Source organism: Capra hircus, chromosome 5 (assembly GCF_001704415.2).
Source record: "Capra hircus breed San Clemente chromosome 5, ASM170441v1, whole genome shotgun sequence".
NCBI classification, from domain to species: domain Eukaryota; kingdom Metazoa; phylum Chordata; class Mammalia; order Artiodactyla; family Bovidae; genus Capra; species Capra hircus.
In genome coordinates this window covers 75,910,554-75,936,347 of record NC_030812.1, presented here as the reverse complement: position 1 = coordinate 75,936,347, position 25,794 = coordinate 75,910,554, and the positions used below count along the sequence as shown (strand labels likewise).

Genomic DNA, 25,794 nt, shown 5'->3' with positions numbered 1-25,794 from the left:
CTTGTTTATAGAACATCCTTTGTTCTTAATCCTTTTCCCACTTGTCACAAATATTTGAAAAAATATAGTCACTATATAATTAATATTAGCATATATATTATGTTCCCGGAGAAGGAAATGGCAACCCATTCCGGTATTCACATCTGGAAAATCCCATGGATGGAGGAGCCTGCTGGGCTATGATCCATGGGGTTGCAAAAGGGTTGGACATGACTCAGTGACTAAACGTATGTTATATATATGTACTCAACATAGAGAGTCTTCCCTTGTGTTTATTTCAGAAAGTTTCTTAGACAAAGAAAGATAAAAGAATTAAAACATCTAGAGTCCAATTTAAATGCATCACTTACTGAAAGAATGTGGGTAAGGATGAATGTGGAAGGCAGAAGACTAGGACCCAGATATTTGTATACTTTCCTCCTGCCTCTGTTTTAGAATCAATATTAAATATATGAAAAGACAGGGAATTTTACCCTAATGAAGATAGCAGTAATCTAATGATGTGAAAAATTGGATCCCATTATTCTCATTTGGCTGAGATATAATATCCTTTTAATTTTAATAAAAAATCCCTGGGGCATTGGTAGAATTGGATTAGAGTCCTGATGGTTGGAGTTTGATGAAAAAAGGGCTAGCGCACTCTGAAACTCCCTAATGTAGACTTAACCCTCAACAACTTTTTTCTTCGCAGTATGGTAGCTGGACAGGTCCTAGAAAGGAAAGTACTGCTGCTATGCTAACCATATCAGAGGAATGATGGACAATTAAAAGAAAATGCTTTCATCAAATCAGGCTAGATTGTTTCTCCGTCATTGTCTTGTCTTTGTTGTTGTTTTTAAAGAAAGTCTCTCTCTTTTTTAAAGTTCGTATTTGTTTGTTTTTGACTGTGCTGGGTCTGCGTTGCTGCGTGCAGACTTTCTCTTGTGGTGAGTGGGGACTGCTCTCTAGTTGCGGTACATGGGCTTCTCTTCGCAGTGGCTTCTCTTATTGCGGAGCATAGGCTCTAGGATGCACGGGCTCACTAGTTGTGGCTCACAGGCTTAGTTCCTTCGAGGCACGTGGAATCTGCCTGGAGCAGGGATTGAACCCATGTCCCCAGCATTGGTAGGTGGATTCTTAGCTACTGGACCACCAGGGGAATCCTTTTTTGTTCTGGTTTGGGCCATGCAGTGCAGCTTATAGACATTAATTCCCCACCAGGGATTGAACCTGGACTATAGCAGTGAAAGTGTTGAGTCCTAACCATTGAACCACCAGAGAATTCCTTGTTCCATCATTGTTAAGACCTTACAAACTGGACAGAGAAGTTCCTTTTATTTCAGTGTTGTTGTTGTTGTTTTTTTTGCTTTTGCTTGTGAGGTACTTTGTACCTTACAAATGTGTATTTTTGCTCTAAATCTTCTTTAAAGAACTTGTTGCAAAAGAAAAAACAGTCAAATAAAAAAAACTTACATAGAATCTTAAGCAAAAATACAAAATTCCGTGTTTTTAGACAAAATAATTTGGGTTTGTAACACAATGAAACTAATTTGTGAACACACTAAGAATAATTTGAGTTTGTAACACAATGAAACTAATTTGTGAACACATTAAGAATAATTTGAGTCTGTTTCATATTCACAGACAAAACCCTAACAATATCCAGTCACCTCATAATTTAAGCTACTTGTCAAAAAGCAGTTTCAGCAAGGAAAAGAGAATGTGGCAAGATCAGAACTGGTGGCAGTGTTACTCAAAGTGTATCTACCTGGGGCATCTTTGTGCAGCTACCATTGCCATCTCACCTGGTACTTTAGTAATACCCGCTGCTCAGAATTTTCAGTCTTACCACACCCAAGGATTGTACCCAGAAACTTTTACTGTGCCACTTCATTCTGGAAAATAAACATTTGTTCTTGCCTTTGTAGTGCTTTTTTCTCCTTTTCCACTGAAATTAGTAAGAATGAAGAGGAACCATCCTTCCAGTATTCATTCTCATTATTAGAATGGTAGAGATCTTTGAAGATGATCTAACTCAGCTCTCTCATTCTGCAGTTAAAATGCGCAGGACCAGAGAGGGCAATGGTTTGCCATGTCATACCAGTGGCTAAGCAGGGACTAGAGTCCAGGTTTCCTAAATTTTAAACAGTGGTTCTACCACTGAGCTTTGCAAAAGCTAAGGACTTGAAAACTTCCTTACAAAAATATGTGTCTGTGTGCAGATTCAGTAGTGAAGGGAGATAGAATAGTACTCCTAGGGTTATTTGATCACTGCTTAACTGACACAGTAACTATTGTAACAGCTTGTAGGCAACATTGCCAACTGCCCAGTATTTGAAGAAGATATCAGGCTTCACTGTTCCCAACAACTTTATATCTTAAGAACCTTTATGGGGATTATTGACTCTTTGTCACATGCCCTACAGCTTAAGTATGGGGACCCTATTATTAGACTCTGAGCAGTGTGGCTTAAGGTGCTATTGTGGAGACAATGGCAGAACAGCTAGAGGTGAACTTGGAGCTAAAAAGGACACTACTGCTTACTTGCTTTTCTTAGATCTGTTTTTTTTTTTCTTTCTTTCTGAGTGATTCCCATAGAATCAGTTTCCTAGAAGTGGTGAGCCAGATTCATTTTCATTTTTTTCTATTGTCTTGATAGTAGATCCACCAGAGAATATAATGAGGTAAACTTTGAAAAATACATGTAGGAAGAATAAATATTACTTTTAGAAAATAATCATTTATGACATTAAGATTTTTGGAAAACAGACAAAGGAAAATACCAGTAAAATCTCTTCTTCACAATTGCTCTTATAATTTTGAGATAGGTAGGCTTAGGCTTTGGTTTCTAAGAATCTTTCATTTTTTATTGCAGTTGTTCATAGCAAATACTCAGTTATGTATTTTTCTCCCCTGTGCTTCCAGGAGGTAGTGTGGCATAATGATCAGACCCAAGCTTTGGTCTCACTTGAGATTCTAGTCTCAGCAGTGAGATGTAGGGCAAAGAACTTAGTTTCTGAGTCTCGGTTTCCATAACTAAAAAATTATGATAGTAATACCTACTTCATAATCCCTGTGAGATTTAAATAAAATATTTATAAATGCTTATTATAGTTCCTAGCACAGACTAGGGACTCAGCAAATAGAATATCATTATTAGTATACCAGTTGACATTTCCCTTATGCCCCATAGTTCTTGTGACCATATTTTTAATAATTGCATGATATTCTATCAAGTTGAGTATATTCCAGTTTGCGTAACCATTCATCGATTATTAGATTCTTGTTTCCTCTAAATTTGCCATAGAATAAAAAGTTTTTCAGCAAGCTGCTATTCATTCAGCAGATTCCATAAATACTATGTATAAGGACCTTTGCTTGGCAGCAGCAGCACAGAGCTCAGAGTGGAAAAGTCCCTAACTTTGAGGGGATCTCGGTTTGTAAGTGGAGATACGCGAAGAAAACCTCTGGCCTGTGGTAAACGTTGTCACTGTCCAAGTTACTGAAAAAGTGCTGAGGAGAGGACAAAATGTGAGATTCTGCTTAGAGAGCCTTACGGAAAGCAAGGGAGGGTTGTGGGAGAGGAATCAAGTGATGGAGGTGAGGTGCAGGTTATTAAGGGCTTTTAAATCTTTAAACAGAATACAACATTTATCCTCAGTGCAAGGGAAAGTCAGTTTTGAGAAGAGAATTCGCATAATCTGCTTAGGTTTTATAGCCTATACAAGGCGAAGTGGAAGTAGAGATTTTAATTAGGAAATTATTAAAGAATCTAGGTGAGAGATGGTATGTCTTCGACCAGGTGGGAGTGGTGGAGGTGGTAAGAAGTGGCCATATTGGAAGAAATAGCCCACATCATGAGCTGTCAGGTTGGATGTGAAGATGTCAAAGAAAGAGAAAAGTCAAAGATGGGCTCTCAGGCATTCAGCTTGAGTGACTGGAAGAGTGGGGTTGCTGTTTCCAAAAACAAGGAAGGATGCAGGAGGAGCCGATTTGGAGGAGAAATTAGGAGTTAAGTTTTGGGATGCTGTGTTCAAGATTTTTATTAAACATTCAGGCAGAGATGTTCAGTAGATAGATGTAGAAGTCTGCAATTCTTAGAAAGAGAGGTTTATCCTGGAATTATAAATTTGGGAGATAGCTATGTATTTATAGTATCTTAAAAACTTGGTACAGTTATTTTACCTATTACTATTCCTCTCATAGAATTTTCATTGGTATTTTCATTTTTTAAAAATCCACATAAACTTGAGGATCACTTTGTTAAATTTCTTTTGTAAAGTGTGCTGGACATTTTACTAGAAGAATGTATATATGTATTACATATATATTTATATATAAATTTACTAAAAGGCTGGTAATTTGAAAAGAGTTGGCATCTTTAAAATGGATCTTTGTATCCAGCAATGCATTATTTTTCTCCATTTAGTTTTCTTTTATTAATACTTCTGATAGTTCATTCTTTGTCCTCCAAATAGTTCATACAAAGTTCTTGATAGTATTATTCCAAAGTATTATTAGATGTCACAGAAAAACCATAAAAAACTTTTTGGCCAACCCAATATACTATTTGTTGCTGTTGTTAGTAAATTTCATTTTATTGATGTTCTGATGTTTTTGCCTTATAAAGGAATTATTTTGATATATTTAGCCACATCATTAAATTTCAGGTGATATAAATAATCTCTTTGATTTCTTTAAGTTTTCCCCCTAGCAATACAATCATATCATCTGCAAATAATGATTTTGTCTTTTTCCTTTCAACATTTGTGTCTCACTTCTGTTCATTCCAAGAAAAGAAGTCCTGAATTTAAGATAGTGGCTAACTATAAAGCAAGGAGGTAATTAAGACATAAAAGTCTAGTCATAGCTTACAGTTGTTGTTTAGTTTTTGCTTTAAGTGAAAGTTAAGTCACTCAGTCGTGTCCGACTCTTTGCGACCCCATGGACTGTAGCCCACCAGGCTCCTCCATCCATGGGATTCTCCAGGCAAGAATACTGGAGTGTGTTGCCATTTCCTTCTCCAGGGGATCTTCCTGACCCAGGGATCAAACCCAGGTCTCCCACAATGTAGGCAGATGCTTTAACCTCTGAGCCACCTGGGAAGCCCCAAAATTTCTTTGAGCCCCTTTTTATGAGGGGGGAGGGGGCATGAATACCAGAGTGGGTTGCCATTCCCTTCTCCAGGAGATCTTCCCAACCCAGGGATTGAACCTGGGTATCCCGCATTGTAGGCGGACGCTTTACAGTCTGATCCACCAGGAAGTTTTGCTTTAGGCCTATCCTAATTATTTCTTTTCCTTGCCTTTGAAAAATTTATTTCTGTTGGATTTATTTTGAGTGCCCAGAGTTTGTCTGTTTTACATTTATACATTATTTCCAGTAGTTGGTCTTGATGGAGTATATATTTGGTTTTCAGTCATTTTGCTCTTCGAAGGACATATTCTCTGATTCCTTGAATACATGAATTCAGGGGAAGCTCTTTTCCTGCTGAATCGGCATTGAACTTTCATGGATGCAGAAACAAATTAAAGCCCGTAGAGAGTACATAACCAAGAGATTTCAGTCATATAATTGGATAAGGTCCTGATGAAAATGTTAAGTTCAGTAGCCTCTCCCTCTCCCCCAGAAAACAAAAACAGTAAAAATCAATTCATATAAGTTTAAAAAATTAATATGTGTATATTTATAGGACAGTTGATTTTGAAAACTTATTTTCAAGCTAAGTTTTACAAATTTGAAAATTTTATTTAAAAAAGTCTAAATACAAAACCAGGTTTTCTGATGTGGATTGTAAATCAACAGAAAGGACTTGCTGATACAGCTTAGATTTCTGAAATGTGTTATCTTGAATTTTCAAGTTTACTTTCAAGTTTTATTTTCTGTTTGACAAGTTAAGCCTCATGTGACCTTTTTCTGTGAATGAGCAGTGGACACTATCTGGCATGTTAGCGCTTTGTACCTCCAAGGGTAGATTTGCAGGACAGCTTTTAATTGGCCTGCATTGCCTTGTTTAAATAGCCAAACACCTGCTAGGCAAGCCCCAGCACATGTGAGTGGCTATATGTTCCTTCCGTTAGGATTTGCAAGGCTGGAGCACAAAGACAGCGATTGTTACCCAATAAGCAGTAGTCACACAATTCTACCAATCGCCTTAGGAGGGCTGGTTACCATGGAATCCACCATCTGTTCACTCCCCGTCGGAATGTGATTATCCTTGCTGGGGTGGGAACTGGGAGCGTGTGCAGTGTGGAATTATCTGCAATGGACTGGGTTAATGGGAGCTAGATTTGGCTCACTAGAAGAACAGATGAAGGGAGTTTTACTTCTTAACAATTTGTGACTACTAACCAAAAGGAATAAATTCCGCTTTTATAAGGTAAGTAATTCTAGTACTATGTATCTTGTTTGTACATTTGGTGTGGGGCATTATCTCCATGTGGTTTCCGGAAAGGGAGCTGTAAGCTCTTCTGGAAGGAGCCTCCAGCATTACACACTTCTGTTGTATTGATTTTAAGCAGCTCAGTTATACCTGTACAGTTACATATTGATGTTGAAAAATGAAATAATTATTTTTTAATCTTTAAAAATTTAGTCAAAATTGTAATATGACTTCTGAAAGTGGCAAAAAGACAGTGATTTTAAATGATTTCTCAGAGTGAATTGTACCAATACTCGAAATATACTCATGGCCACAACGTGTTCAATGTCTTCTTCAAATAAGAAAATGTCTCAGGTCAGGGACATTTGTAGGTTATTATTTTATTCATCATTATTCTGGCCCACGTGACTGGCTTCACATTACTAGCTCATGTTTTGTAATGTGATGTTTATGCAGTTAATTTTGCAATGCTTTTGCACAAGTTTCGAGGGCTTGAGCATGTGGAAGCAATGTGACAGTGCTTTAACAGCAGGCATATAGGCAGAGTGATAAAGGAAAGGGCAAAGCTCGGAGGATCTGCTTCTGTTTCAAGGGTTTCCTTTGTTTTTCTGTTTGAACAGCCCCTTAAAATGTGTGCTGCATATTGTAAGCAATAGAAGGAGATTTTGGTGCTAACAAATGGATGACTGACATTTTTCTGTGTGGCTAAGAGGTTGGTAGCTCAAACAAGGGACTTCTATATCCTTTGTAAGGCAGCATTGTATATACCCTTTCCCAAAACTGTGCCCTAAAACATAAAAGTGAAAAACAAAAAGAGTGCTGTCTATACTCTGGATACTTCTTTTGTGTAAGTTTTCCTGTCATTTAAACCATAGTGCCAGGGATATGTGCCTCTAGCTGGGTCTGCCATTTTTATTTGATATGGGAAGGGGTTGCAAAGAGAGGATTTGCTAATGCAGCGTTAGTTCCTCTAATTGTGCTGTTCTGCTATCATCTTGGACGTTCATGTCAGTGGGTCACTGGCTGCCCGGAGAGCTAGAACAGGTCATTGTTAACAGGCCTTACTTTGATTTTCTTTTTCTGATTGTAGAATAAAATTAGATAACCTTGTACTGGTCAAGGACTCATGTTCTTACTTCAGGTTTTCAAGCCTGACTGCTAATTATGGGTTCTTGGTATTTGTTGTTGTTGAGTTATTGTAGTTAAAATTCTTACCTTCTTTTGTGCTTACTGGGCTATTTACATTGTATTATTCTTATAATTCTCAAGTTTTTTAATATGTAAAATCAGATCAGGTATATACTACCTCTAAAAAGCATCTTTTTCACTAACAATAGACGTGTATCTACCTGAAAATTTCCTTAGCAGCATCTGTAAAAAAATTTGAAGTGAATGTTGTATTATTTGGATGAAATTTTTGCTCATAAAAACAGTTGTTGATAAGCAATATAAGTTTTGAGAGGAAATGAGATAATTTAAAAGCATGTACATTTAGGCTGTTTGTGTTGCCTTAATTACCTTGTATCTTAGAAATCTCAAAAGGCCTGTGGGTGAATGGGTATGAAGTACTAGAGTATTCCGTGTGCCTGGGATGTGATTGCTCAAGCAGTTGAAGTGAACTGGGCAAATCAGTACACCTCTCAGGTTCCCTAAGTATTTGTGAATTTCCTTACTGCTATGATTGTTACTGAGTTGAAGTTGTAAGATTGTGGTTTTTTTTAAAGTGGGTATTTACACAGAATGTATCCCAGCATTTATAGGTATTGGGAGGCATTTATTTATTTTAACTTGTAAACATGTTTATTAATATGTTTCTTGGCTGAATTTTTCTGAGTAATAAACAATAAAGCCACAGGGTATTTAAAAGTGTTGAAAAACTTTGGTCCATCAGCCACTGACAAGAAGCCTAAGATTATACTTTCTAAAATTGGTGAAGAGGAGTGGGCAGCGGGATAGTCCCTGGAACACTTGTGATTCCTAGTAGGGTGTCTGGGGGACAGGAGTGCACAGTCCCACGATGTGTAGTTGCCGTGAGGGAATGTGGTCTTTGGACCTGGTGTTGCTCATGGGGAGATGTTCACTTCCACTCACAGACGTTGTCAGTGGGGACACCTTCCACTGTGTCCACAGTCTTGTGGTAACAAGTTGAAATGTCAGGTCAGCTGGGAAGCATTGCTTCCTGTTTCTCACTCTCCTTGTCTCTGAAGGTGGAGGGAGGTGCTAGATTCAGTGCTTTCTGACCCTTCTTCCAACTTCTGAATGGCATGAGGCTTTTAAGTCTCCTTTAATACAACTTAAGATTTTACTAAATGGAAAATTTAGCTTTATGTTGGTAAATATGTAAAGCAACCCTTATTCAGAGTTATTTCTTATAAAGGTATTATTGCTGCTGCTAAGTCACTTCAGTCGTGTCTGACTCTGTGCGACCCCAGAGACGGAAGCCCACCAGGCTCCCCCGTCCCTGGGATTCTCCAGGCAAGAACATTGGAGTGGGTTGCCATTTCCTTCTCCAATGCATGAAAGTGAAAGTGAAGTCGCTCAGTCGTGTCCGACTCTTAGCGACCCCATGGACTGCAGCCCACCAGGCTCCTCCATCCATGGGATTTTCCAGGCAAGACTACTGGAGTCGGGGGCCATTAAAGGTATTATTATATAGATAAAAAATTGGAAACTGAATAAAGTACCTGGAATGATTCAAATCCATAATAATATGAATAGTCGGCATCTCAGTCCACCACTGGTGCAGTACGAACAGTCAAGTCTATCTGCTTCTTTGACACTTTATGCTGGAAGGCTGCCTGACAACTATTTCAACAAGTAGACCACAGAGCTCATAAACATCAGTTAAATTCTTACAGTTTTCTTATCACCACATTCAGTCTCACTTCTAAACTGACTCTGTCTTTTGTTTTTGAGATACTGATTTATAATCCATTTTTGCTGTTAACTGTTTTTGGCCGTGATGATCCATTTGGCCCTTGGACAGACGATGGAGCAGTAGGGATTTGAAGGGAAGAACCTGCTTATGCTGTCATTGCTGATGCTGCTTTGTTCTCATGTTCCTGGTAATATTGAAGCCATTTGCATAAAAATGTGACTTTTTAAAATAGATGTACTGAAAATTGCCTTCTTTTGCCCTCTCCCACAATTCCATATTGCCATGGTTTCAAGAAGTGCTTAGAATGAGTTGTTAACATCGTGCATCAGTACAATTTTGCATTGCTGTGTTAGATATAGAGCTGCAGGGTGTGATGCCTATAAAATGTGCACATGAAAGATGTAAACTCACCCAAAAGCTGTGGCTCAAAGGTGGTTGCATTTGGCAGGATTTTTCTTCCTGTGAATGTGCCACATAGTTGATTATCATCAGTTTCTTCTGAGATATTTCTTCTGTTTTTATAACTGCTTCTATGCTTCTGTAAAATAAAAAGGCAAACTTTCTATACATTGGCAGTGCACGGGTCTATGTAGGCAGAAGCAGATCCTTGGAACAGTTTTGTGTAATATACTCATGCCTTTCTTATTCAGTTGTTGCCACTTAAAGCCTAGTGATGACTTGATGGAGTTGCATGGAAGTATCTAGGGATACCTTATCTGAAAAAACTTCCATAGTTTTACAGATAACCCTAATCTGTGGGGGCTACATTGTTCTTTTGTAATAAAGGTGTTGAGTTACCAACTTCCCCTGTAAGTAGTTGTTTCCTTCTTCCCTGTCTGCTTAATTCCTGTGTTGTTTTTAAATTTTTGCCAATTTCCTGGCCCTGACCCCAGATTCATGAATTATGAGGCAAGATGTATTTCCATAAGGCAAGCACATTGCTATACATTGCCAGATGTTTATTTTCACATAATTTAAAGACTGGATCTGTCAGAAGACTCTGAGGCCCATAAGAATTAAGCAGCCTGTGCAGGATCACAGAACTTGAGTTGCAGAAACAGCTAATGTTAACTATCGCATGTTGAATACAAAGATACGGGCAAAGCCAACTTATTCCTACATTGTTACCTTCATGAGGAACAGAACATTGGGGTATCACCCTAAAGTCTCACAGATACAATTTTCAGTGCACCCAAAGAGGGGCAACTTTGAAAGATAATTCCCTCAATAATCAAGGTCATAAGAAATATATATTTCCATAAACACCCAAACGTTAAAAAAACAAAAGTAACTGCCAGGTCAACTAGATGTTTGTGTTTCTTAGTTTGCAGATTCTTGCCCTTGTATCCGTGTTTATAGTCGTAAAATCATGATCAGGATGTTGCTTAGTGATTTTGAAGCCCAGAGTGGGTGGGGGTAGAGCACTAAGGAAGGACAGCCTGAGGGCAAATACCATTCCATTCCAGGGCCCAGTTGTCACCTGGTTAGTATATTTCTGTTCCGAGTTAATGCACTTTCTTCTGTGGGCATTGGTGGAGACATAAAACCTGTTTGCTTATCTGGCCTCGTTCTGTTCTGTTGTGCTCACCCCACCCACTTGCTTCACCTTGCTTCAGGACCCCCCTACTGTCCACTGAGACATTGCTTCTTTGGCTCTGTTACTGCTATCATTCACTTATCACATGTTTATTGAACATTTACTCTGTGCTGGGCAATGTTGCAGGTGTGGAGGACAGGGCATGGAACACAATGGTCAGGTTCTTAAGTGGTCTTATGTAATAGAGAGGGAGACAGATAATACACAGTTAAAAAAATAAATGAACAGTGTAATTTTGAATAATGACAAGTATGTGAAGACAAAATGTAATGTGTTACGGGATTTTAGGGCAACACATTTTATGTTGAGTGGGGGAGATCTCATATAAGCTGAGTCACAAATGATAAGCCACCAGGTTGATCCAGGAAAGCTAGGAATGTGTTGTTATCCCCACTTTATTCCCGTGGAAATTGAGGAAAGCCTGTTATCAGGACCATTCCTTGTTCACCTGGTGCTGCAAAACCATACCACGTGTCTTTTCTTTCAGGACTTATTGTTGACTATATGCTCTTTTCCAAAGTCAGAATTTAATGGGAGAACATGGGAAGTAGTGTCTACTTCAGGACAACAGCTAAGAGCACAAGCAGACCTAGATTAGTCCCATCTCACATACTGTCTACTCTGGAGGTCTCTAGGCAAGTTCCTTAAACCTGTCTCCCCATTTGTTAGCACTTTTGGAGTTATTGTGGATATTAAAAGAGATAATATTGAAAAACCATTCAGTTCTCTGAGGGGCTTCAGTAATAATCCCATGAATATTAAAATAATTTTCTATGGTTAGCAGTGAGAACCTAGGGGTACTATTAGCCTTCTCTCTATAGGATAATTTTTCTTTGATCTCTTCCATTCCCTCTCTCATCCCTCACATTCATTTATTTTAACAAATGCTTAAAAAAAAAACCCTTTATTGAGGCATGATTGACATACAAAAAACTGTACATACTTAATGTGTGTAACTTCAAGAGCTTTGAAGATAAGTATACACTTATCAGGGGCTTCCCAGGTGGCACTAGAGGTAAAGAACCCACCTGAATGCAGGAGATGTGAGAGACACGGGTTCGACCCCTGGGTTGGGAAGATCTCCTGGGAGAGGGTATGACAACCCACTCCAGTACCCTTGCCTGGAAAGTCCCATGGACAGAGGAGCCTGGCAGGCTGCAGTCTATTGGGTTGCAAAGAGTCGGACACGACTGCAGTGACTTAGCACCCGTGCACGTGTATACGTGTGAAACATGCCATAATACATTCATCACTTCCGAAAGAAGACTTTTTGCTCGTCCACCTCCCCTTGCTAGATTCTGCATAAAGAACATAATTAGACATGTTCTCACAGGTCTGTGCTCACCTGGTGCTCGACTAACAGTCTGTTAACCAGTCAGTTGCATTCAGTATGATTGGTGACACAGTGCAGGAGGGGTGTGGGAGGCAGAGGAACAGGTGCCCGACTATACAGGTAATGTGGGCTAGGAATTCTAGTCTGCAGCAGCAAATGCAGGGAGGCATGCTGGTAGCCGAGTGTAGAGTTTGAGCTAAATAAGGTAGGACAGGCTTTGAGAATGGAAACCTTGGTTTGCATAGAAGTTTTTACTGTATCCTATAAAGAATGAGAAACCTTTGAATAGTTTTAAACATCTGAGGAATAAATCTTCAATTTTGTCATCTAAAAAGATAACTGGTAGTTAAAATGATGAAAATATTGGAGAGAACAACTTCCAAGACAGCCTGAGTTCTTCGTTTTCTCATCTTCATCTTTATCCATACCAGGCAAGATTTTTCTTATGTTGTCATTACCACCACAATATAATTAAGTCATATTTATTCTTGATATTTAGATTTTAAAGTCAGCACACTAAGTAAAACTTGCATAGAGTCCAAAAAGTCCTTGAGAATTCCTTTAGGAGGGCATAACTTTGGAGATCAACTCTCTCATTAAGTCCAATCCAGCATGTGTTCCCCTCCGCTCCCAGGATTGAAATAGATTGCTGCTGTTTTGCTTGGGCACCAGATGAAATAATTCCTTTTGTATTTAGGGGTCATGCTCTATGCAGTAAGAGGAAGCAACAGGCTCATGATCTCTCAGTCTGACTCCCACAACAGAGACCACGAGCATTGTTGCCTTTGACTGCTCCACCTGTGTTTGTGTGCTTTCTGGTACAGGTGTTTTATATTTGCAAAACGTATATAGTTCAGTTCAAGCCAGTTTAAATGCACTTACAATACAACTGCTATAACTACACTACCAACTTTTTGTGTTTTCTATATGTCAGACCATGCAGAATACATTTATCATCTAGTTTAACCTTTATTAAACATTTGAAATAACTGGAATTTATCTTTATTGAATAAATAAAACTGTTCCTATTAGATACATACTATTTTCAAGTTCACTAATAATTAAATGATTAACTGGGATTAAAACCTTGATCGGTTCAACTTCAATCCTATAATCTTAGCTATTATGCTCAGTTTCAATTAGAAAGCCATTGCATTAACTTGGACAGAAAAATATAACAAATTTTATGATACCAGTGGTGTAGAAACAAGATTCCAAAGAGAGAAAGGGAGAGAGAGAATAAATGACTACTGTGTTTAAGAAGACTTTAAATAGTTATCTAGGAACATGAACAGATATTTAATAAAGGAAGAAGTACAAATGCCTAATACATAAGGAAAAAAAGTTTTGTATAGGCGCATCCCAGGTGACCCGTGGGTAAAGAATCCGCCTGCAATGCAGGAGACACAGGAGATGCAGGTTTGATCACTGGGTTGGGAAGATTCCCTGAAGGAGGCAATGGCAACCCACTCCAGTGTTCTTGCCTAGAAAACTGCATGAACTGAGGAGCCTGGCAGGCTACACTTCATGGGGTCGCAGAGAGTCGGACACAACTGTGCTACTAAGCTAAGTAAATATCTGACGTGAACAGGTACTTCAAAAAGGAGGAAACACAAATGCCTAATATATGAGAAAAAAGTTTTATATAACTGGCAGTCAAAAAAAAACCACCAAATTTTCTTTTATTACACTGGCAAAAAATTTACTGAATGGTTGTATTTTCCATTGGCAGCCCCATATGCTTCAATAACAATATTACTTCAGATTACAGTATGCATTGATTTAACTTTTGGGGAAACAATGTAGTACTATATTTTATCTTAATTAGAGAACGCTTTGTGGCAAGGAATAGAAGAAAATATAACTCAAGAGAAAAGAGGGATGTATTAAAAAAAAATGAAAGGCATCTCCAGGAGCCAAGGGGCAGTAAATTCATCTAGGCCTCAGAGGAGCCTGCAAACAGAACTGTTACAACTCCCTGTTCTTCAGACTAACCCCTTCCACATGTCTGTTTGCATGGCCAAAAAAACCCCAAAACAAAACATGGCTATTGCAAATCTTGATTATACCACTTCCTAGTACCAGTGCCTGGTAGAAACACTGAAGTTCCAATTACTGATATCTTGGACTTAGACTCTGATGGGCTATGCTTTGGTCAGCAGTTACCCTTGGTCCCATCAGATGTGATCATAGACTACAAGGTCACTTGGCTTAGCTATCTACTCAGAAAGTTCTGTGAAACAAGCACTCTTTGAAAGCGGGGTAAAGTAAGCAAATAGAAGAACACACTTTTTGTTACTTGTATCAACAGAGCTAAGGATGTTCATGTTCTTTGACCTCACAGTCCCAATTTTAGAAATCTGCCAGTAGGAAGTTACTGAGTGATTTAGTGAATCATTTATCACATCACATCACATTCTCTGGTGGGAATGGGAAGAAGTGGGAAACCACTAACATGTTCAAAAATAGGGAAATGGCTAATGACTCTTCATGAGATTGTAGGTCATGCAAATATTAAAGACATGTTTTCAAAACATGTAAGAAGATACTTACAATGAAATGTAAATTATGTTGTGTGTGCTATACTAGGTTGCATTTTATATAATACATAGAAAAAAATACTAGAGGGAATTACACCAAATGCTAGATTTTAGAATCACTTTTGTTGTCTTCATAATTTTTCTTTAGATTTTAAATGGTTAACAGTGGCCATATAATAATTTTATACTTATAAAAATACTCAAAAAAGCAAATTATAATCTGGCAGGAAAGATAAACTTGTCCTAGGTAAAGTAATAGTAACTAAGCTAACATGTAGTAGTGTTACAAATTGTATAATAAAACCTTATGGATGGATTTAATAATAAATTTTTGAAAAGTAGAATGCACTGTTCAAAAGCTTTTTCCTATCACTGGTAGTACTCAAATAGAAAATAGATAAACATTGATAAGAGATATTATGGAATAGGTTCATCTATCAGATATGAAGAATTAGATGACCTCTAAAATCCTTTTCAACCCCCATGTTAGAAAAAGAGATTTACTTTGGAATGATTATTTTTAAAAATTCAATTAGATATTAGGGGAAGATATGCAAAGCAAGTAGCTTTTGTGAAAGAGATATGAAATTGTAATAGAGGGGCTGCCAGAGTCTGTGGGATAAAGCATGAGGCAATGAATTTGAGTCACATTTTGAAAGAGGTGATAGGCAAGGATGGGATTATGTGAAAGTTCTTTTAAGGTCTACAATGATTGTTGCTAAGGCAGATTTAAGATTCTACCAGGCATTTATGGCTAAGGGAGAGTACCCAAGGTGGCTTGACAAATGGGAGAGTATTTTTCTTGTTCATCCTCTACTGAGTGAGTGAAGTGGTACAGAACTGAAATTGAAAAAGAGAGCAATCAGAGCACCCAGTATCTGGGTCTTTTCCAGTTAGTTGGCTCTTTGCATAAGGTGGCCAAAGTATTGGAGCTTTAGTTTTACCATCAGTCCTTCCAATGAATATTCAGCTTGATTTCCTTTAGGATTGCCTGGTTTGATCTTGATGTCCAAGGGAGTCTCAAGAGTCTTGTCTAGTACCACAGTTCGAAAGTGTAAGTTCTTCGGCACTCGGCCTACTCCTACATCTGTACATGACTACTGGAAAAACCATACCTTTGACTATACGGATATTTATTGGCAAAATAATATCTCTGCTTTTTAATGCACTGTCTAGATTTGTCGTAATTTTTCTTCCAAGGAGCAAGCGTCCATGGCTGCAGTCACCATCCACAGTGATTTTGGAGCCCAGGAAAATAAAATCTATCACTGTTTCCATTCCCCTCCTGCCCTGTCTATTTGCCATGAAGTGATGTGACTGGATGCCATGATCTTAATTTTTTGAATGTTGAGTTTCAAGCCAGCTTTTTCACTTTCCTCTTTGACCTTCATCAAGAGCTCTTTAGTTCCTCTTCACTTTCTGCCAGCAATCTTGATTTCAGTTTGTGATTCATCCAGCCTGGCATTTCACATTGGGTACTGTGCATATAGGGCTTTCCTCAGTGGCTCAGCCATGAAGAATCTGCCTGCAATGCAGAGATGCAGGTTCGATTCCTGGGCAGAAAATCTCTCCTTGATGAGGGCATGGCAATCCACTCCAGTATCCTTGCCTGGAGACTCCCATGGATAGAGGAGCTTGGAAGGCTACAGTCCATAGGGTCACAAAGAGCTGGACAAGACTAAAGCGACTGAGCACTCAGGGAGTCTGCATAAATTAAATAGACAGGGTGACAGTATACAGCCTTGATGTACTCCTTTCCCAGTTTGGAACCAGCCTGTTGTTCTGTGTCTGGTTCTGACTGTTGCTTCTTGACCTGCATGCAGGTTTCTCAGGAGGCAGGTAAGGTGGTTTGGTATTCCCATCCCTTTAAAAATTTTCCATAGTTCATTGTGATCCACACAGTCAAAGGCTTTAGTGTAGTGGTGAAGCAGTAGATAATTTTTCTGGAATTTTCTTGCTTTTTCCATGATCCAATGGATGTTGGCAATTTGATCTTGGTTCCTCTGCCTTTTCTAAATCCAGCTTGTACATCTGGAAGTTCTCAGTTCACATACTGTTGAAGCCTAGCTTAAAGGATTTTTAGCATTACCTTGCTAGTTTGTGATGTGAGCACAATGATACAGTAGTTTGAACATTCTTTGGCATTGCCTTTCTTTGGGATTATAATGAAAACTGACCTTTTTGCAGTCCTGTGGCCACTACTGACTTTTCCAAATTTGCTGACATTTTCACTGCAGCACTTCAATAGCATCATCTTTTAGAATTGAAAATGGCTCAGCTAGAATTCCGTCACCTCCATTAACTTTGTTTGTAGTACTGCTTGACTAAGGATTACTTGACTTCATACTCCAGGATGTCTGTCTCTAGAGTTGGGGTTAATATTATTAGCATTTTCTGTTTATACATAATATGCAAGATTTTTTAGATACCATCCTGTTTAATAAAGGTAATCTGTTGTAAGCATATATGCTTGCTTACATTGATGTACATCATAACTACAAGTTATGTAAATTATAAAGTGATATTTTAGTATGAACTCTTACATTTAAAATATAATAATGTTTATCTTAATAGAAAAAAAAAATCTCATTTCAAATTCCAGGAGAGTTTATTAGACAATTCTAGTAGAAAGTTTTAGGTATACCAAAACTTTAATCCATTATTTAAATGAAAAAAAGAATAGGAAACTTATCACTTTAGTTTGAGATGATAATTTATCTAATAAATACAGATCTGTAACATAATATTGGGACCTTTATTATATAATACTATAAGGGGCCTGGAAATTACCCTAATTTAAGTTGGGCAAGTTCAAGTCAGTATTTTTTTGTGAGTAGCCCAAAAATTACTTAAATGCTTAGTAAAGCTTCTTTAACTCATCCAAATAAGAAAATATTGTGTGGCCCCTAAATACTTTGAGCTGACGTTATCTTGGGGGAAGGACTATATTTATAAAATAACTTATTGAACTATTAGGCTTCTTCTAATTTTCTCCTTTTCCAAAAAACATTATACAGTCATTTTTATGTGTATACTTTGTTTAGGATAGCTCACCCCAGGTGGCAAAGGTAGATAATGTGAAGTTTTCTGGTATTTAATATGCATTACTATTTTGCCTTCTCAGTGCCTGTTTCATTTTCAGTTCAGTTCAGTAACTCAGTCGTTTCCAACTCTTTGCAACACCATGGACTGCAACATGACAGGTCTCCCCGTCCATCACCAACTCCTGGAGTTTACCCAAACTCATGTCCATCAAGTCGGTGATGCCATCCAGCCATCTCATCCTCTGTCATCCGCTTCTCCTCCTGCCCCCAATCCGTCCCAGCATCAGGGTCTTTTCCAGTGAGTCAACTCTTCGTATGAGGTGGCCAAAGTATTGGAGTTTCAGCCTTAGCATCAGTCCTTCCAATGAACACCCAGGACTGGTCTCTTTTAGAATGGACTGGTTGGATCTCCTTGCAGTCCAAGGGACTCTCAAGAGTCTTCTCCAACACCACAGTTCAAAAGCATCAATTCTTCAGCACTCAGCTTTCTTCACAGTCCAACTCTCACATCCATACATGATTACTGGAAAAAGCATAGCCTTAACTAGACGGACCATTGTTGGCGAAGTAATCTCTCTGCTTTTCAATATACTGTCTAGGTTGGTCATAACTTCCCTTCCAAGGAGTAAGCATCTTTTGATTTCATGGCTGCAGTCACCATCTGCAGTGATTTTGGAGCCCAGAAAAATAAAGTCTGACGCTATTTCCTCTGTTTCCCTATCTATTTCCCATGAAGTGATGGGACTGGATGCCATGATCTTTGTTTTCTGAATGTTGAGCTTTAAGCCAACTTTTTCACTCTCCTCTTTCGCTTTTCTCAAAAGGCTCTTTAGTTCTTCTTCACTTTCTGCCATACGGGTAGTGTCATCTGCATATTGAGGTTATTGATATTTCTCCCAGCAATCTTGATTCCAGCTTGTGCTTCATCCATCCCAACATTTGTCATGAGGTACTCTGCATATAAGTTAAATAAGCAGGATGACAATATACAGCCTTGACAAACTCCTTTTCCTATTTGGAACCAGTCTGTTGTTCCATGTCCAGTTCTAACTGTTGCTTTCTGACCTGCATACAGATTTCTCTAGAGGCAGGTCAGGTGGTCTGGTATTCCCATCTCTTAAAGAATTTTCCAAAATTAATGTGATCCACATAGTCAAAAGCTTTGGCATAGTCAATAAAGCAGAAATAGATGTTTTTCTGAAACTCCCTTGCTTTTTTGATGATCCAGCAGACGTTGGCAATTTGATCTCTGGTTCCTCACCTTTTCTGAAACCTGCTCAAACATCTGAAAGTTCATGGTTCACATACTGCTGAAGCCTGGCTTGGAGAATTTTGAACATTACTTGGCTAGCGTGTGAGATGAATGCAATTGTGCAGTAGTTTGAGCATTCTTTGGCATTGCCTTTCTTTGAGATTGGATTGAAAACTGACCTTTTCCAGTCCTGTGGCCACTGCTGAGTTTTCCAAATTTGCTGGCATATTGAGTGCAGCACTTTCACAGCATCATCTTTTAGGATTTGAAATAGCTCAACTGGAATTCCATCACCTCCACTAGCTTTGTTTGTAGTTATGCTTCCTATGGCCACTTGACTTCACATTCCAGGATGTCTGGCTGTAGGTGAGTGATCACACCATTGTGATTATCTGTGTCGTGAAGATCTTTTTTGTACAGTTCTGTGTATTCTTGCCACCTCTTCTTAATATCTTCTGCTTCTGTTAGCTCCATACCATTTTTGTCCTTTATTGAGCCCATCTTTGCATGAAGTGTTCCCTTCGTATCTCTAATTTTCCTGAAGAGATCTGTAGTGTTTCCCATTCTACTATTTTCCTCTGTTTCTTTGCATGGATCATTGAGGAAGGCTTTCTTATCTCTCCTTGCTATTCTTTGGAACTCTGCATTCAAATGGATATATCTTTCCTTTTCTCCTTTGCCTTTTGCTTCTCTTCTTTTCACAGCTATTTATAACACTTCCCCAGACAGCCATTTTGCTTTGTCCATTTTTTGAGGGGGGAGGGGGGTGGTTGTCTTGCTCCCTGTCTCCTGAACAATATCACGAACCTCTATTCATAGTTCATCAGGCATTCTGTCAGTCAGATCTAGTCCCTTATATATATTTGTCACTTCCACTGTATAATCATAAGGGATTTGATTTAGGTCATACCTGAATGGTCTAGTGTTTTTCCCCACTTTCTTCAACTTAAGTGTGAATTTGGCAATAAGGAATTCATGATCTGAGCCACACTCAGCTCCTGGTCTTGTTTTTGCTGACTGTATAGAGCTTCTCCATCTTAAAAAGAACATAATCAATATGATTTCGGTGTTGGCCACCTGGTGATGTTCATGTGTAGAGTCTTCTCTTGTGTTGTTGGAAGACCGTGTTTGCTATGACCAGTGCATTCTCTTGGCAGAACTCTATTAGCTTTTGCTGTGCTTCATTCTGTATTGCAAAGCCAAATTTGCCTGTTACTCCAGGTGTTTCCTGACTTCCTACTTTTCCATTCCAGTCCCCTATTATGAAAATTACATCTGTTTCGGGTTTTAGTTCTAAAAGGTCTTGTAGGTCTTCATAGAACCATTCAGCTTCAGCTTCTTCAGCCTTACTGTTCGGGGCATAGACTTGGACTACTCTGATATTGAATGGTTTGACTTGGAAACGAACAGAGACCATTCTGTCATTTTTGAGGTTGCATCCAAGTACTGCATTTTGGACTTTTTGGTTGACTATGATGGCTACTCCATTTCTTCTAAGGGATTCCTGCCCACAGTAGTAGATATTATGGTCATCTGAGTTAAATTCACCCATTCCGGTCCATTTTAGTTCACTGATTCCTAAAATGTTGACTTTCAGTCTTGCCATCTCCTGTTTGACCACTTCCAATTACCTTGATTCATGGACCTGACATTCCAGGTTCCTATTCAATATTGCTCTTTACAGCATCAGACCTTGCTTGTATCACCAGTCACATCCACGACTGGGTGTTGTTTTTGCTTTGGCTCCGTCCTTTCTTTCTTTCTGGAATTATTTCTTCACTGATCTTCAGTAGTGTATTGGGCACCTACTAACCTGGGGAGTTCATCTTTTAATGTCCTATCTGTTTGCCTTTTCATAGTGTTCATGGGGTTCTTCATGCAAGAATACTGAAGTGGCTTGCCATTCCCTTCTCCAACGGGCCACGTTTTGTCAGAACTCTCCACCAGGACCCAGCTGTCTTTGGTGGCCCTATAGGGCATGGCTTAGTTTTGTTGAGTTAGACAAGGCTGTGGTCCATGTGATCAGATTGGCTAGTTTTCTGTGCTTGTGGTTTCAGTCTGTCTGCCCTCTGATGCCCTCTTTCAACACCTACTGTCTTACTGGGGTTTCTCTAGCCTTGGATGTAGGGTATCTCTTCACAGCCTCCACTCCTGACCTTAGACATGGGGTATCTCCTTTTGGCCACTTGCTGCTCCAGCATTTGAGATAACAATGTCTTTAGGATGGATCTTATAATTTAAAAGCATTTAACTCAGGGATAAAAAATGGTATTATTTAAATTTTTATCTTTTATTATGATGACATTCTGTTTCAAATATTTCTTTACCAATATTATCCACAGTTACTTTTAGATGAAAATGGAATCATGGAATTTTCTTAATTTTTCATCATCATAATTGTTATCCTTAGAATCAAACTATAAGGTTGGGTAGTCTTCATATCTAGAGTGATATAGAGAATATGATTAAAATTTTGGAAAAATTTAAGGTAAAATTGTTCTGGAGATTTTTATTTTCCAAATTAGTGTATTTCCTTTTTTTTTTTTTTTTTAATTCAGCTGTTTGACCTCTCAAAGTCCTTTTGCTCTTTCTTTTTTATTTATTTTTGGCTGCACTGAGTCTTCGTTGCTGTGTGCGGCTTCTGTAGTTGTAGTGAGCAGGGGCTACTCTTTTTTGTGGTGAGCGAGCATCTCATTGTGGTGGCTTCTCTTATTGCAGAGCTCTAGAGCATATGGGCTACGGGAGTTGCAGCTCTCAGCTTATAGAATGCGAGCTCAGCAGTTGTGGTGCAGCTTAGTTGCTCCATGGCATGTGGGATCTTCCTGGACCAGGCATTGAACCTGTGTCCCCTGCATTTGCAGGTAAATTCTTAACCGCTAGGGAAGTCCAGTGTATTTTATTTTAGTGCATTTATTGTTTATGCTGCCGACATTTAGTCATAATTTTAACATTGATATGGTACTTTTATGTCAACATTATTACTTAATTTCAGGAATAACCTGAAGATTGAAGAGTTATTAAATGAAATGTATATAAGATCCCTGTGAAAAACTACCTGTCTTCTAGAAGTTTCCTTCTCAAAAGCAGTCATCTATGAAACTATTATGTGCCCTGACGATATAAAAAATAAATCATTGTAGTGTAGGAAGCATATCCTAGAACTGGGAACATTTTGCCTAAGGGGTAGGTAAAAAAAGCACTTTTTATTGGTTGCTCACTAAGTTTTGTCTGACTCTTTGTGACCCCATGGACTATAGCACACCAGGCTCCTCTGTCCTTCACTATCTCCTGGAGTTTACTCAGATTCATGTCCATTTAGTCAGTGATGCTAGACTTACTCATGCACTTTCATTCAGTTTATGTGTTGAATACACCTAGTATTTCAGCTACAGGTGAGGAATTCTGAGGGAAAAGTGGGAGGTAGGCAGTGGCAAATTTACTTGCCTCCTTTCTGCCCTGACATTTTAGGTACAAGCATCTTTTGTACCAACCTGAGATTTGTAACTTATATGTTGCTGGTCAGTTGCTCAGTCGTGTCCGATTCTTTGCGACCCCATGGACTGCAGCATGCCAGGCTTCCCTATCCTTTACCATCTCCCGCAGCTTGCTCAAACTCATGTTCATTGAGTTGGTGATGCCATCCAACTACCGCGTCCTCTGTCATCCCCTTCTCCTCCTGCCTTCAATCTTTCCCAGCATCTGGATCTTTTCCAGTGAGTCAGCTCTTCACATAAAGTGGCCAAAGTATTGGAGCTTCAGCTTTAGCATCAGTCCTTCCGATGAATATTCAGGGTTGATTTCCTTTAGGACTGACTGGTTGGATCTCCTTACAGTCCAAGGGACTCTCAAAAGTCCTCTCCAACACCAAAATTCAGAATCATCAATTCTTTGACACTCAGCCTTTTTTATGGTCCAACTCTCATATCTATACTGGAAAAACACCTTTGACTATATGGACCTTTGTTGGCGAAACAATGTCTCGCTTTTTAATATGCTGTCTAGGTTGGTCATAACTTTTCTTCCAAGGAGCAAACATCTTTTAATTTCATGGCTGCAGTCACCATCTGCAGTGATTTTGGTGCCCAATAAAATAAAGTCTTTCACTGTTTCCATTGTTTCCCCATCTATTTGCCATGGGGTATCAGATGCCATGATCTTAGTTTTTTGAATGTTAAGTTTTATACATGGCATAGTACTTAAATGAGTTGTCAAGCTAAAGACAGTGTGTCTTTTTCTTTTAACAAAAAACACAAATGTTCCCTATTTACTAGCCCTTCATGTAAAGAGAGGTAGCCATGGGGACTTCCCTGGTGGCTTAGTGGTAAGTTATCCCCTTGCCAGTGCAGGAGAAATGGGTTCCATCCCTGATCCAGGAAGATCCCACATGCAAGGGAGCAGCTAAGTCCATATGCCACAACCCTTGAGCCTGTGTTCTAGAGCTGTGAAGATGCTGCTACTGAGCCCATGTACTGCAGCTACTGAAGCCTGCGTGCCTAGAGCCCATGCTCTGCAACAAGAGAAGCCTTTACAGTGAGAAGACTGCACAGCACAACTACAGTAGCCCCCAGTTGTCTCAGCTAGAGAAAAGCCTGCACAGCAACAAAGACCCAGCCGGCCAGAAATAAAGTTATTTTTAAAAAAGAGAGAAGTAGACACAGTACATATTTTGCAGGTTCTTATCTAGTAGATATATTTGAAGAAATAAATACAACGTGTCTTTTTCAAGTAAAGGTGATACTTGAATCAGTGAGAAAGTAACTGCAGTTAGCAGAGGGATAGTGCTCTGGAGAAGGAAATAGCAACCCACTCCAGTGTTCTTGCCTGGAGAATCCCAGGGACGGGGGAACCTGTGGGCTGCCGTCTATGGGGTCGCACAGAGTCGGACACGACTGAAGCGACTTAGCAGCAGCAGCAGCAGTGCTCTGTGGACAGAAAGTTTTTTAAATGATTGGAAATGTTTCCATTACTATGTCATTTTACCACCAAAAATGACATATATCTTTCCCTTTTAAAAGTTAGAAAAATACAACACCCTCTTACACCCAACCTTAAGTACAGTTTTCAGTTTTTTTGGAGCATACTTGATTTACAGTGTGCTTTTTTCAGGTATACAGCAAAGTGATCAGTTACTCATATACATATATTTACTCTCTCTTTGTGTGTGTGTGTGTGTGTGTGTGTGTGTGTGTGTGTATCCTTTTCCTATATAGGCCATTCCAGAATATTGAGTAGAATTCCTTATGCTTGCTATACAGTAGGTTCTTAATATCTATATCATATATAGTGAAGTGAAGAAGTTGCTCAGTCGTGTCTGACTCTTTGCGACCCCACAGACTGTAGCCTACCAGGTTCCTCCATCCATGGGATTCTCCAGGCAAGAATACTGGAGTGGGTTACTGTTTCCTTCTCCAATCATATATAGTAGTATGTATTAAATTCAGGTATTTTTAAAAATCTTCTTTAAATTTTTTGTAAGTAGTTTCAAGATATTAGACCAAATTTTTTAAAAAAATGCAACAGCTTTCAAGACATCTAGGAAGATGGATGTTTACTAGAAGAATTTCAAGGAAATCCTTTGCATAATTGGTAGATAAGATTGAAAAATATATATATCATGATTTATAAGTATAGCCAGTGATATACTTCTTCCCTGTAGAACAGCAAATCTCAGCTCTGGCAGTCATTAAAACCATGTACATACGGAAGTAAATTGACTTAGTTCCACTCTTTCAAATGTCTGTATCATGAAATATTTAACCAAGATATTTCTAAAAAACAAAGCAGATTGAATCACATTGTTTTTTCTAAAACAGTATTCTATCTTTGTTGTTGTTTGATTGCTAAGTCGTTTCTGGCTCTTTTTCGACCTCATGGATTGTAGCCCACCGTGCTTCTCTGTCCATGGGATCTTTCTGGGCAAGAATAATGGAGTGGGTTGCTATTTCCTTCTCCAGGGGATCTTCCTGGCCCAGGGATCGAACTCATATCTCCTGCATTGGCAGGAGGATTCTTTACCACTGAGCCACCTGGGAAGCCATTTTATCTTTACCTCATCCTATTTTAAGTTGTTTTTGTTTTATAGTATTCATTTTGCACTGTCATACTTGTATTTAACTTACATACATTCCTACATGGGTCTGTGCATACATACATATTTGAGAGTGCAGTGCCCACATTTTATACTGAAACGATGTGCCATCAAAAAGTTTGGAGACCACTTCTGGAAGGTCTCCCCTAACCCTCCTCTGTGCAGCAGTAACAGTAACAGGGCCCTGGCCAAACTTGTCAGTCACCATTTTGCTTGTCTGCTTTCTCTTTGATTTCTTAGAAGAGACCATTTAGTGAAGTTTTATTATGTTTGACGCAACATCCACGGGACCCATAATAGTGAATGGGACACTTACGGTCCTTGCTTTCCAGACGCTTTGGCTAGTAGGGATGACAAATGCTAAGAAGTTATAAATGCTCAAAGGAAATCCAGAAGATAGTGAGATTAGATTTCGTATGTGTAAATCTTAAGGCCACAGGAACTGAAAAGGATAGTGTGGCTAAAGAAAAATGAGATTCCAGAAAAGTGATGATCAGAACTTTCTAAAAAAGATTCCTAAGTTCTTAGCAATGAACTCTATTGAATCCCATGTAAGGACTCAGTATTTCTTTGTAATTATTAATAAATGGGTTAAACAATTTTAAAAGGGACCTCAAATTGATGGCTCCAAATTTTCTTTGACTCACACAATGGTTTTTGAGTTTTAAAATTTAAAAATAAAAATTATTCTCTCATTTGCC

At 38.8% G+C, this 25,794-nt stretch overlaps 1 protein-coding gene across 3 annotated transcripts in view; it reads left to right on the top strand.

Moving 5' to 3' along the window:
* Positions 1-25,794, top strand: part of FGD4 (FYVE, RhoGEF and PH domain containing 4) — a 236,577-nt gene that overhangs the window by 90,989 nt on the left and 119,794 nt on the right. Inside the window, exon 1 of one of the 3 annotated variants that reach the window (XM_018048326.1) lies at positions 6,078-6,358. The exons of the other annotated variants lie outside the window; for them this stretch is intronic. The gene's annotated coding sequence lies outside the window, so the exon portion shown is untranslated. Of the gene's footprint in view, positions 1-6,077; positions 6,359-25,794 lie in introns of those variants that run through there. 3 annotated transcript variants of the gene reach the window in all.